Source organism: Ischnura elegans, chromosome 1 (assembly GCF_921293095.1).
Source record: "Ischnura elegans chromosome 1, ioIscEleg1.1, whole genome shotgun sequence".
In the NCBI taxonomy this organism is placed as follows: Eukaryota; Metazoa; Arthropoda; class Insecta; order Odonata; family Coenagrionidae; genus Ischnura; species Ischnura elegans.
Genome location: NC_060246.1, coordinates 144634849 through 144648566, shown reverse-complemented (window position 1 = coordinate 144648566; position 13718 = coordinate 144634849). Strand labels below are relative to the sequence as shown.

The 13718-nt window shown below is 38.7% G+C and overlaps 1 long non-coding RNA gene across 4 annotated transcripts in view; it reads right to left on the bottom strand.

The window, feature by feature from the left end:
- Positions 1-13718, bottom strand: part of LOC124171603 — a 138829-nt gene that overhangs the window by 41065 nt on the left and 84046 nt on the right. For 3 of the 4 annotated variants that reach the window (XR_006867863.1, XR_006867864.1, XR_006867865.1), the window contains exon 4: positions 10568-10750. This is a non-coding gene — a long non-coding RNA (uncharacterized LOC124171603). Of the gene's footprint in view, positions 1-10532; positions 10751-13718 lie in introns of all 4 variants that reach the window. The other variant, XR_006867866.1, reaches the window with a different exon arrangement.

Genomic DNA, 13718 nt, shown 5'->3' with positions numbered 1-13718 from the left:
CAAGCACGTCCCCCCACCCTACAGAATTTCCCCTTTCCCACCCTATTTCCCTTTTTTCTATGGCCAGGAGCCCTAGACATCTCCTGTCTGAATTTTTTTCGCGGCACTAAGCAGAAAACGGGATCATTTCAGCTAAAAAAAAGATCCCCCCGGCCAAGCTTAGCCTCTCCCCCTCCCCGTTTCGCTCCATCTGTCTACGGACTCACCTCGGAGTGCCCTCCCCCCCTTCTCCATCACAAGCCATTCGAGAGAAACCCTCCCGTTGAACCCTCCTCGTCCTGAGGAACACTTGTGTTTCCCTTCGACTCGTCTCTATCTTCCCTTCGGTGGGTCCCCCCTTGTGAGCATCCTATCCATAGGTTCTCCTCGTTTCCTTAATCCACTTCTCTCTTCTGATCTCCTTCCTCTCCTATCAGCAGTCTTCACTCCTTCATCCGCCTTCAACTCCCCCCTAAGTCCGATCCCTTCCGTCTTTTGTTGAGGCCGCCCACCCAAGAAGCAACCGCCCGACCCTTCCATCGAACTCCCTCGGGAATTCATTCTCCCGCTAGTAGACATGGCAGCCATTCCAGATCTCCCATGAGATGTTTTGAATGGGAGAGCACTGCATGAAACAAGTGATCTTGTACTCAGTAAAGCGCACGGGTGCAAAGTTATATACACCATTAAATATTAAGCTTTACCAGGATTCGAACCCGGATCCCTGATTGCGAGTCTGGCGTCTAAGCCATTTACATCACCAAGCCAATTTTTAGAGAGAACTTCAGGGTCCCGTTTTAGCTAACGAGGTGACAATCAATCGACCTGCACGAGGTTACCTGAACGGCAATCGAGAGATCCTGGTTCGAATTCTAGTTAAGGTAAAACTTTTTTTACGGAGAAATTCATCCTTGGTGTATGCATTTTAAAGTAGGATTGTCATGCAATAACCAAAATAACACTTTACTTCTAATTGTCCTGTTGCGATATTTTGTACATTTCATATTACCTACTTATAATCTGAAAATAGAACAAGGTGGAATCCAATTTTTCAGTTATTTACTCAATAATGAATGATTTTTACAGATTTCAAAGATTTATAATATGATTCTCTCATTTTCCGTGTGGAGCCATTCTTGATCAACTCGGAATGATCCTAGCATTTGCTAAATTTCTGTGATTTTCTTTGGTTTAATGAAATAAAACTCATAACGACAGCAAAATATGAGTATTTTTGTATTAATTGGCATTTATTCCCCGGCCGTTATAAAAATGTTATATAAAAGAAAGGTCGGTTACGCTCGCGGCATGCATAAGTTCCGTACTGCTGGTATCGTGAATTATAGGATTGATTTACCAATAGGTGGAACACAGGCGGAGCTAACAAGGTACGCGTATTTCGTATGAGTACCTATTAAAACATTCCAGTCGGTCAGTACCAGTAAATACTTATATCCGCACCGCAGTTTTCAATATCGTTCGACTGAAAATTAGTGACATGCTTGTCTCATTTTTTGGCAGATTGAAATGATGATTCCATTTGATATTCACAAAATTCCCTCGATATTTTATGGAAAATATTGGGATTTTTCATGTTTCGACTTCGCTGCATACATTTTCGCACTATTTCTTGTGATCTTTCGTCCTTTGTTGTTAAGTTAGGGAATAAGTAATGGAAAAACAGGTCGGACTACATCCAAAGTTCTGTGATCAGGTTAATAAAGGGATGTTTTCCTTTATAACGTTTACCGGGATTTTTGGTGACAATTACTGAAAATCATGCTTGCCAATAACAATCCCTCCTCGATGAAAAACTATCAAGATAAAAAGTTTTCAGAGGTTATTTGTATCCACTTCCACGATAATCGCTATCAAAAATTGATTTAAGTAGCAATAATGCTAAATCCGATATCGTCAGTCAGTAGTGATGGGTTTTATATATTAAAAATATTAGATCAAATAAAAATATTACTTTCAAGATCTTGAATATCATCCAAACCTACTAACTCCTCTCATTTAGGCACCTTTTTGTGGATTCATCCTTTCCATTTTTATTTTACACACTTGACCCCCCCCCCCCTCTACACTTATTTCCCCGTATTATTGCTCTCAAGTTCGGTATTGATGGTCGCAACCTTCCAGAAGTAAAAGTTTCACCTGTCTGATGCCGGACCTTTGGCAAACTGCAAGACTTAACGGCGGCGCCTTCAATACGATTAGCCGGCTATATTCTCCTTCGCCTTCGTCCACTTGCAAGTCATATCCTCAGCCATGGAAAATGCATTGCCAACTAAATAAAATATTTTCCATTCGGACTGACCATTCCAGCACCGAGCAATTGTTGATTTATATTATTTGTGTATGTAAGCCATTGCAGCTATTTTCCCATGATTTCCACCTCTGGTCTTTTGGACTCCGTACGTAGCAGTATTATTTTTTTTGGCTTAGACAATTAAACGGCCCTGTAACGATAAAATATATTTCTTTGTGTAATCAGGCGGGCATAATCTTCATTATATCATGTCTTTTTGTTCAATTCCCTCGGCGCTGACATTTAGATTGAATAAAATCTAAAATGCAAAATGTTGCTCAGTACGTTGACGTTAACGTTAGTAAATGTTGACGTTAATGAATAAATTTAGTATGAAAAAAATTTCCCCAGGAATTTCAATGGGTGCAGATGGTGATCATATTCAAATTTATCAAAATAATATTAGCTCTGAATAAATGTTGCCCGTAACGAAATTCCTGGAGTTGGCCGAATTTTCTCGTATGCAGGACTATCTACCTCCTGCTGCAATCAAGTATTCAAATATGAGTAGCAAAATATTTACTCTTTTCCAGAAGGAAGCCCTAAGTAATTACTGAAGTTAGAGTGGTACCAAATTACGTGTAAATAAATTGCTACGTATTTGAATTTTGTAATTTTGAATTGCTTTTCTTGTTACGAATGTGACCGCTCGATCAGAATCATTTCGTTTGATAACTGCAATTTAAAATTCAAGCTCGGGGAAATATAATTTTAATAAGGATTCATTACAAGTTTATAATATTAATGGCAATCCCACAATAATTTATCTCGTAGGTGTTAAGTTTTTGTTAAAGAATAGATCAGCAATGGACTCTGCGGTGCTTGAACTGATTACGCAGCAGGAAAATCGAGCTTTTTTTCCATTTTGTTGGGTTTCTAAAAATACATCTTTTGCAACCATTAGCCTCTCACGTAATCTTGTTGTCTCCAAGATTTACTCAGAAACCTAATTAGCTTCATCCTTACTGGGCATTCAAATTTTCCTCGTGCTGGCATCTTTTAATTCAAATAATCCAATTATTGAAAAGATGAGACAGCTCTATTCTCAGCACTTTTTGAGGTTTTAAAGACAGGGCACTACTGGGATCTTCTCTGCCCTTTTTCCAAAGAAAAATAACCCCCCTTCTTTCTCTCTTGTCTTTTTATCGACTTCTCAGACCATAGTATCTTGAATAACTGCCAAGTAAGCGCAAAGAGATTTACTTGTTAAATATTTCGCCCCAGTTTTGCTAAAATGTCCTTTGAAGACCTAAATAAAGTATTTGTGCATACCCCTAAAATGATTACATGAGGCAAGTTTACGAAGAACCAAAAATGGCCCTGATTTAAGCAGAATTTGGTTTGGGTAGCTCAAAATAAATAATTTATTACTAATTCCACCCATATCATTCCCATTCCTACCCATTTATGAAGGGTGGAGAAAAATTGTGTCAAGAAATTTTAATTCTGGACAGCTGATCCCAACTAGTAGATACCAAAATTATCAATGATTTTTAGATCAAAAACACATCATTTTTAAACTACAGAATCTTTGAGTCAAACGACCTTATAGGCTGCGAGTTTTCCCACTTTCCGGATGCTCTGAACAAAGGGAAAGGCAAATGTATGCTATGCATTCGAAGTCATGAGTTATCGAGGGTTCCGGCTACTGAGCGAACTCACAAAATCTCGGTACTTGTCTCAAAGTTTCTGTTGCTTGGTGGTGTGTTTTCGACCTAAGCATCAGTACTCATTTTGGCTCCTACTGCCATTAGCCATCCAGAATTAAAATTTCGTGACACGATTTTTTTCAAACCCTGAATACTGAGTTCACCTCCCCTAGCTCAACGCAACAATCCCAATCCAAATCCTATCAGGCCACTCACAGTGAATGTAACATGTAGTCTTTCTGGTACACGTATACCGTTAAAAGAAACATTGCCACATATAAATCAAATGCAAACCTAAACTCTGCTGGACGTTACTACCGATCAGAAATCAGTGATCGAATGAGCACGAATCGAAGTTCTGTCAGGCGCACTCGGGTGTACAATCGGTTCTTCACCGGACACGTTGCCTTGAGTGCGACGCCTTGTTTACATGGCTCAAAACCAATGGGAAGTGATTGCTGTGTTGTTGTTCGAAGTGAAAACGAAAAGGAATGTGTAGCATTCTCAATTTACCCCTTAAAATAGCCGTGAGATTTAGTAGATGGGAGATGCCGTATGTTCCTGTGAGAGGCTAAATAAATTTGGATGATTGAGGAGACAGGTTGTGCACTGACCTAAAAAAATGACATCTCAGTTAGTTCTCAGTTACCTTAAAATTACTTTTTATATCACCGCGAGACACCGATTTTGGTCGCTGAAGGAAAAATATCGGACGCTATATTTCTGAATTTAATAAATGCATGTGAGCATATCTAACAGTAATGAATTCTTAATATATTTCAATAGCTCGACGTCGCTCTTTATCTGATTTATTTTTGGTTGTGGTCAAGAAAACCTTTCTATGCTACCTAAAGAATATGTATTCTCATAGATTTTATTTACATTAAAACATGGAGATAACTTGTCGAAATTTAAACGTAAAATATGTTTGCCCAAAGATGTTTCTACTACGCTAGGTTACATGGTAGTTATTGATATTTATTTCTCCTAAACCTCTCCTTAATACCCTTAATTAATGTGAAAGCTCTCAATTATTTTTTACGATCTCCTTGAATTCTAGAAATACCATTGGTCATATTCCTGCCGCTACCAAGTGAGTACTGTTTGCACACATTTTTGGTCTCGTGAAGTATTTTTTTTTCTTTTACTGAGCTAAGTAATTCCTCATTCCATCTAATTCCCTTCACGACTCTATTTCCTGCCCATTGAACATTTTAATTTATCTTATTTTCCTTTCTTCTTAAAAGTGTATATTCTTCCTCCATGCTCTGTACGAAGAATCAAATAGAGTCACTTCGAATGAAATTGGTCATGTGCGTGGGAGAAATCACTTTTTCCGGTAAAATCTACGATCGATAGGTACAATTAATAATTTGGAGAATACTTTTGAACTCGTCCATCAGAACAGCGCCAACAGAATGACTCTTGAGTTCGGCCGATGTATTATGGACGTTCCTTTATATCCGTTATAGTCATTAAAAACTGGGATGTCTCGGATTCATGGGGAGATTGGAACGATTTGCAGAACAAAAATATCTTCTATAGAAAATCTTTTCACATATTCACTGCTTTTAATATACACCGAACCATTTGAGTATGAAAAAATAATTTGTTTCGTCCGATAGCCAAGAAATTCAGTCAAAATAACCTGCCATGAATTAAAACAAATCCCTCCACAAGCCAAGACAAAATTCAAAGAGTATTTTGCAAAATAAAGATTTTTACGAAACTTTTGCGTCTAAAATGAATATTTATTTCTTTGATGAAGCAAATAATTTTTTAAAATTATACCAACATGAAATCCCGATATAAGGAAATGGCGTGATCTCCTCCCAAATCCAGTGTCACTGCTTTCATCGCCTTTTTCCAGTTTCACTTTGAATATTCCTCATCTTCCCGCTTTCAGGGGATTATTTTTTCTCCCTAAGGAAAGATTGAATTGTGAGTCTACTTTTCCTTGCTGCAATTCTGAAGCACTAAAGAAGCACTTAAGGTATATTGCTTGCGATAGCGAGTTGATTGTTTTACGCTACAAAAATTATACATTACGAGATAGGCTTGGCGAATTACGCCTAATAGTTACTGGAAAAAGGTTACAATGGTTGGCATAAATAGCTCGAAAAATTTCACATTAATTTCCATAGGGGAAATTCCTGTGGATCGAGAATCGAACCACGGACCTTTGGCTTTCCATGGCAATGGAATTGGGTTCGTCTTTCTTCTTGCTAAGGCATCTTGTAAGCTCATATTCCCTTACGTTGCGATCCTCATTGGATCGCATGGGCCTAGCAACCAGCATTGTAGAACCTCGATATAGTTGCCATAAGAAAGGACGTGGTCAGGGTATTAGTATGCGCAGTGGTTAGGAAAGACAAAGGTCTGTGGTTCGATTCCCGGTTGAGGTGAATTTTTTCCCCTGCAGATAATGTGAATTTCAAGGCCTTTCACGCGGCAATCACTAAATAAACCACAGCTCCAAAAAGTGTTCTGTTATAAATAAACTAGTATGGGTTGAACGATCCACATAGAATGTACCACAATATGCATGGATGTTTACCATGATGGCAAATATTCCTTCTAATGACATTCGCAAAAATTATTTTCATCGATTCACAGCTGCTCCATCTCAGATTGAGTCATTCATCTTTCTTTTTATCACTCACTCACTCAGTGATTGAACCCGCTGGTTGGCTGTTTAGGTGGGGTAGAGTTTACCCCGGACTAGGCCACAGGCATGTGAACTCCACACAGTTAGGGTAAGCGGCGCGGAGGGGGGGGGGGGGTTCCCTTCCCTGGGCCACCTCTCATGTTGACGATATTGATTTGGGATGTCCGAAGGATTCGAGCGGGAATCGAACACGGTCCTTTGGGTTGTGCCCTAGCGTATTTATGGGTAGAGCGTTGGGCTTTTGATTGAAGGGTCATGGTTTTGAATACTAGATCCCCAAAATTATATCTTCAAAGGTCGAGATGGCTCAGAGAAAGGAGATGGCTCTTTTAACTTCACTTTAAGAAATTTATATACTTATCGTTACTCGCGACTGCGCTCTACCCTCACATATCCAAAGTAACCTTCGGATTGAGACTCCGAGAGTGTGACTAAAAAGAACACCACTAGTAATTCGCCACTCATTTTAGATACCTACGTATGATTTATCTTTTCTAAGATTCCAATTTCAACCCATGCATCTGACTTTGGGCCACTCAATTCGTAGAATGAAATCCCATTTCTGCATCTATGTGGGAGCGGATAGTAGAGGATGCTCCCGCGCAAGAGCGTACGATTATGTAGATGGGGAGCGGAATCATCGGGAAGGTGAATTACGATTAATGAGCGAGGAAAAATTCCACTCTTTTCCGAATAATAAGTGAAGTAACCAAGAAGCAGGAGCAATTTCCACAATGTTATATTCATTGTACGACATGTTTCGCCAATAGAATCATAAGGTATATATTACAAGGTGTGCAAAGGCTTAAATAGGAAGGCAGGATGGGGGTGGTGAGACGGGAATACGAGGGAAGGAGAAGAAAGGAAGCGAAGAGTACGGTACAGTCGAGGGTGATTGGGGGTTGGAAAAAACCGAAGGAGTCGGTGAGGAGGTATGACGAATATAAAAATACGTGAATGTTCAAAACAACTAAATAGCCTCAATGTGTAATCTTCTCTCTCGAAAAAGTTTGGACGGAAGTCCTCCGGCTCACCCTCCCGGTAAGTGAAGCTTTAGCAAACGCCTTTCCCTTCCTTTCCCATGCTCCTCGCCCCATTAAAACGAAAGACTGCCGTTTTCGCATTGCTATTCTCACCGACTTCCTTTCTCCCATTCTGCCTCTCACTCATTATCTATCATTTTTTTTCTTTTAGACCTGAACACTTCTATCTCGTAAGGTCTATTGAAAAATAAATTTTCTTTTATCATTACAAATACTAAATATTACTATAAAACTATAAATAAATTATGATTGGCCTTTCTTTCAAATAAATTTTTGAGTACTAAATTTTTATTTATGTCTTTACATTCAATTGCGTACTACATTTTTTTCTTAAAATTGTATGTGTTAAATAATTAATCAAGTAAAAACTTCATGGAATATACAAGGAAAGTATTATTTTCATACAATGCAAAGTACATCGAAAACAGGATTTTTTTTCTCACCGAAATTGATGATTAAGTTGTTCAATCTCGTAAGATAGGTGCAGGTATTCAACGACCGCGGTTATTCATCGGTTTTATTCACTACTGCGAGCTCCAACTTATTTTAGAATGAAATCAGATGGCTCTGTGCTTCACATTCATTAGGAATGCAGCTGAGCTGGTGTTAACGGAGACAAAAGATATCATAATAAAGTTCATACATCGAAATAATAAAATAGAAAACGATGCTTTATTTTCTGCAGAAATTGTTATTTTCATTATTTTTGTTAACTATTGTTTTTTCAACGATTTCATCTCATGTTCACCTTTTTAATGCTTGAGGGGCCGTGGACATTCTAGATTTGGACTTATATTTCAACTAGAGCTAAGTGGCCGTTCTTTCTCCATGAAATAATGTTGGAATGCAATCGCTTAATAATAACTGATGCCTATAAAATAAACCATGTAGTGTTGGCTGGAGCGATCTGAAATTAACAAGGATATTGATGGAAGTAATAGTATAAATTCTAAACTAATATGAAGTTATATGAAAAATATTTAGCATTTATTTTAAAATTCTTTGCAAGAAATTCTTCGGATGGGCGCCATTTTGATGGAATGATAAACTGATTCATCATCATCACTGGTCAACAATCCTAGGATTGGTTTGACGCAGCTCTCCACTCAGTTCTCATATCAGCTAATCTTTTCACTCCAACGTATTTCTTCTCTTTCACATCTCTCTTTACTTGTTCCATATATTTTGTTCGAGGTCTTCCTTTTCCATTCTTGCCTTCCACCTGTCCTTCGACGATTGTCTTCATCAGGCCATCATGTCTCAAGATGTGGCCTATAAGGTTGTTCCGTCTTCTTATTAAGGTTTTCATGAGGCTTCTCTTCTCTCCTACCCTTCTTAGGACTTCCTCGTTACTAACTCGGTCGATCCATTTGATTTTCATCATTCTTCTGTAGCACCACATTTCAAAGGCCTCTATCCTTGCTTTCTCCGCTGCGGTCATTGTCCATGCCTCACTTCCGTATAGGAGCATACTCCAGATGTAGGTTGTTATAAATTGTTTCTTTACATCCATATTTAAGTTTCCCGCTGTAAGCAGGTCTCTCTTTTGGTGGAATGCTCTCTTCGCCTGGGCTATTCTGCTGCTAATTTCTTTCTTGCTTCTCCCGTCACTAGTTATCTTGCTTCCCAAATAACAGAATTCATCCACCTCTATCAGTTTTTGCCTCCCTATTTTAATGTTGGTCTTGACTTCTTCTCTTCTGCTGCATACTAAGATCTTGGTTTTCTTCGTGCTTATTTTCAGTTGATATCTACTCATTACCCTACCCATTTTAACCAGAATATTTTTATTTAAGGCCGAAAACTTTATAATTATTTTCGGCTGAAAATAATTATAAAGTTTTCGGCCTTAATTTTCAGCTGAAAATAATTATCGATAAAATCGCATCTTATGAAGTACTAGACAAATTGATCTGACCGATACCAGCGGAAATGTTTTTGACATACTACTTTCCACGTGAAAGGTTTGAATTTCTACCAATTATTTTCGGCTCGGTGTATTCAAATTGAAGTAAAAATTCAAGATAGTAAATGAAAGGTTATGTAAACAACGTAGAAGGAGAGAATTTTGTTCGAGGAAGAGGCCTTTGGTGCTAACTTCCTTCCTTCAGTGTTGGAAGGAAGGGATTATCGTATCCTCCACGAGAACTCGTCGGCAGACCAGTCAAGGATCAATGGGAAAGGAAGTGAGAACCAATTTGATTGCAGGAGGAAGGTCAATCACAGTTCTGCGGTGGGCTGAAGAGTAAAGAAATCACTTGAGCTCCGATCAATCTCTTCAAATGTGCCTTCTCCTTCTAAGTGTGACTACGAACGACGGCCAAGAATGGCTCACTACGCCCATCAATCTCATCCTGTGAGGATACATAACCTCGACCGACATCTTCACTGCAGAGCATTGCTAAATGGTGCTCATGACGTTTTAAGCACGTATATTCTAAGTGAAGTATGAATATCCGCAGGGAATAGGAGGCGTAGTTCATTTTAATATTGGTTTTTGAGGAAAAATTAGGTGAACAGTTTTTTTTTCCTACATCATTTCCTGCAGTTTCTTTCTCCCAAAAGATTTTTTTATGCCATTGGTACAAAAATTGGCCTGTGAATAATATATGAGTACAGGGAGTATCGCTGCTCATTCTATGATTGCTTAAAAAGTTACAGAATAGAGTTAACATATGCTGTTGAGCTTTCAGCTGGGATTTTGTGAAAAAAGTCGAATTTCGCGTCCTTTTCTCCAGCAGTATACATTGATATGAGAATGCAGTGTTGTGTGATGCCTTCATTGATAGATGGAAAATAACCAGTTCTATTAGTTTATTTACACTTTTTTCCGATGTTGCGTGCCCTCTTAATTTCCCCCTTTTGAATGAGAGAGTAGATACCTCCTACTCTTCTTAGGCGAAGGACCCCTCCTCACCATCTTATATGCCAAGGGTTCCACAAGGACAGCACCGGATGGCTCTCCTCCCTGATCGGGCCGTTAGCTTCTGACTTGAGTTTCTTCCTTCTACATCCCATTAATTCCTTCGGAGGAAGTCCACTTGGTATGAATCTTTTCATCGGTTGCGATCAGTAGCCACCACAGCCTGGTGAAGTTCTCCTGCAACAGCCAGAAAAACAATGTTTCGTTTACACTTGCCTTTATTAGATACATTAAGCATGGGTTGAATAGAGATTTATGTAAAATATCAAATATGAAAATATTTGGCTGGAAATATATGATGTGTGAATTGATAGATGCAGAAAATTGCCATGTTTTTCCTCATGTAAAAGTGCAACGTGCGCAAGGGCTAACGTGAAAGATTTATGTTCCCATCTATTGCTTTTGTTCTACCGCCGACTTGGGCAGTGGTCTCAAGTGAGATTTTACTAAACCCAGGATGAAGCTTTCTTTATAAATACAAATGAACCAAGTACACTCCCATGATTTGAAAAGTTAAATTCTCTTGAATAGTAGTCTTAGCATCCCAATAGGGGCATTAGGGACCTATACAGCTCCGGCTACAGTAAAATAAAAACATGCGCTTTACCAGTGCTCTTGTAAATACTGGAATAATGGACTTCACAACCGTGTTCAAGCTACAGCCATTTTGGTTGACAATCAAACCCATTCCATTATTCTTGCAATCCTATGGTCTTGAAATATCTTTATCTATACCATTTATTGATAATTTATCAAATGAGTATTGAGGAAGTGCTGAGAAAATTATGCGAAACTTTTAAAAATTAAAAGAAATTAAAAGAAGTCTTCTAAAAACCCTTTGAAGAAGACGGAATAATTTCATCGGCCACATCATGCGGCATGATGAAGACCATCGTTGAAGGACAAGAGGTCGAGAGGTAAGGCAAGGGACAGTTCCGGATATTTTACTTAGAAAAAATATTAAGGATGTAAAAGAAAATAATTACTTATATACGAAAAGGTAAGCAGATATGACAACGGATTGGAAAGCCACGTCAAACTGATCTACGGATTAATGACTTGGTGCTAGTCATTACGCGTCGTTTACAGCATGTATAACACCATTACTTCCTCTCCTCTTAGTTTTCCTAAATGGGTGGCCGCGTTCCTTTCCCGTTGCCACTCATCGGCTCTTCTCCACCTGTCACATCACCGTGTGCCTTCGAGTTCTTCCAATCTCTCATCCTTCTACTTCCTATTCTCATCCCGGAAGGACTGTGAAGGAAATCTCACGTACAGGAACCCAAGGGAAACCCATAATAGATGTAAACATCCCTGCATCCATTAGTCTCATCCCCGCTTATTACCTCCGCTCCGATAATTTCTTGCGACCCGGTCTCCAAAACTCATCTCATATCTCCACCGCCTTAATCTTTCCCCTAGTCACATTGAACGCGGTCGAACAATTATTCAATTTCCTCAAATATCTCTGAATTTTATGCGTTAGGACCTATGCACCTCTAAAGCCGTTCATAAATTAAAAAATGTAAGGTGGTTTGACCCAGAGCTGGAAAATGTATAATTTCAATTTAAATATATTCACCTTCATTTTGTGTTTTAATTCTGGAAGGATTTGCTTGTCTTCAAAGAGATATAAAACTATTTTAGGTATTATATATATGGGTGAGATTCTGTGTTTCCTTAAAGTGATCCTCTAGCCCCACGCTCATATAATTCTACTCTACATACGCTAACGAGGGTCGTCCGCACTCAGTAATAATGGTGTATATCGTTCTTGTGACAATGTGCTGCTTGGAGTTCCGCAATGATCTCGTGCTTAACGAGATCGTATCCGCCTTCATTGAAATAGTAGTCTGCACTTGGTGACCAAATTCACGCTGTAGAGCTAACCTTCTGGTATTTACAAAGTTTCAAAAAGTTGAAAAAATCCATGTGAGCTCTTGCAACCAGTGGCGTACGACTACTACTAGCTTACCATTTTACTATCGAACAATTTTACATATTCAAAAAGTCATTTCATACAAAGTTTTATCTAGTTTCGGCAGGATTTCAACAAAATACATCAATTGGTGAATCAGAGGCTTTTTTTTCAACAATATCGTGTTCTTAATTGGATAATCAAGGTTCTGGAACCATCAACAATCACTTACTTTCTATAATGTCTGATTTACGCTAACCATAAGACTATTAAGCTTTTAACTTCATCTAGAGGTAGTTGAAAGTTCTGGTTAACTTCTGTAAAATATCAGACTTCTAGCTAAACAAATCTTTCACCTACCACCAGGTAAAGTTGAAAGCGGTATCATCTCATGGTTAGGAATGACCTGACATAAAACCGGCTCTACGTGAAGCACGTTACAGTGAAGCAGTCTACGTGAAGCTGGTTAATAGGCTAGGTTATAACTTTCTCCAGTTCAAGCTATAGACGTCTGAAATCTACAAATTGAGGGTAAAAGGGCCAGTTCTCTTCCCGGGGTCACCTCGCATCTCAAGGGCCATCGTTTAGGAGTTTCCGAAGCCTTCACCCGTGGCTTGAACAGAGTAATTTTCAATCATGAACGCGTTTTTATTATGCGGCTATGGTAGAGCTATTATGGCAGCGCTCGTATCGAAACTCGGGACATACTTAGGGATCTCAATTCGTTTATCACTTCACCTGAACCCACTCCTTTTTATATTCAGCATTTGCAACTTTTAATGCTTTTATGACTTTAAGTCTGGTTTAGAGATATTATACATTTCCATTTATAAACACTAATTAAAGCTTAAGTCACTCGAGCGAGTACTCAGCAGGGCGGGATTGTAGAAAACAGTGTTGGAGGGTTGGTTAAATGAGGAAGATGAAGGTAAAGAATAGAATTTTTGGATAGAATAAAAGAGAGTAGGCCTTTTTGTGAATTAAAGAGGGAAATACCTAAATGAAAAAGGGCTACTATAATGCTTCTTAAGTACTCCATGGAAACCCACCTTCATCGGTCGAATACATAAATTAATAATAACAAAATTGCATGCCGAATAGTTCCAATGGAACAGAAAAAAAGGAAAAACCTATATACTACTCGGGACCTCGAGGAAGGATGCATGTACAGGGCAGAAGGAGCTATGAGAAAAATAATCAAATTGATAAAAGATGGCGAAAGTCCCC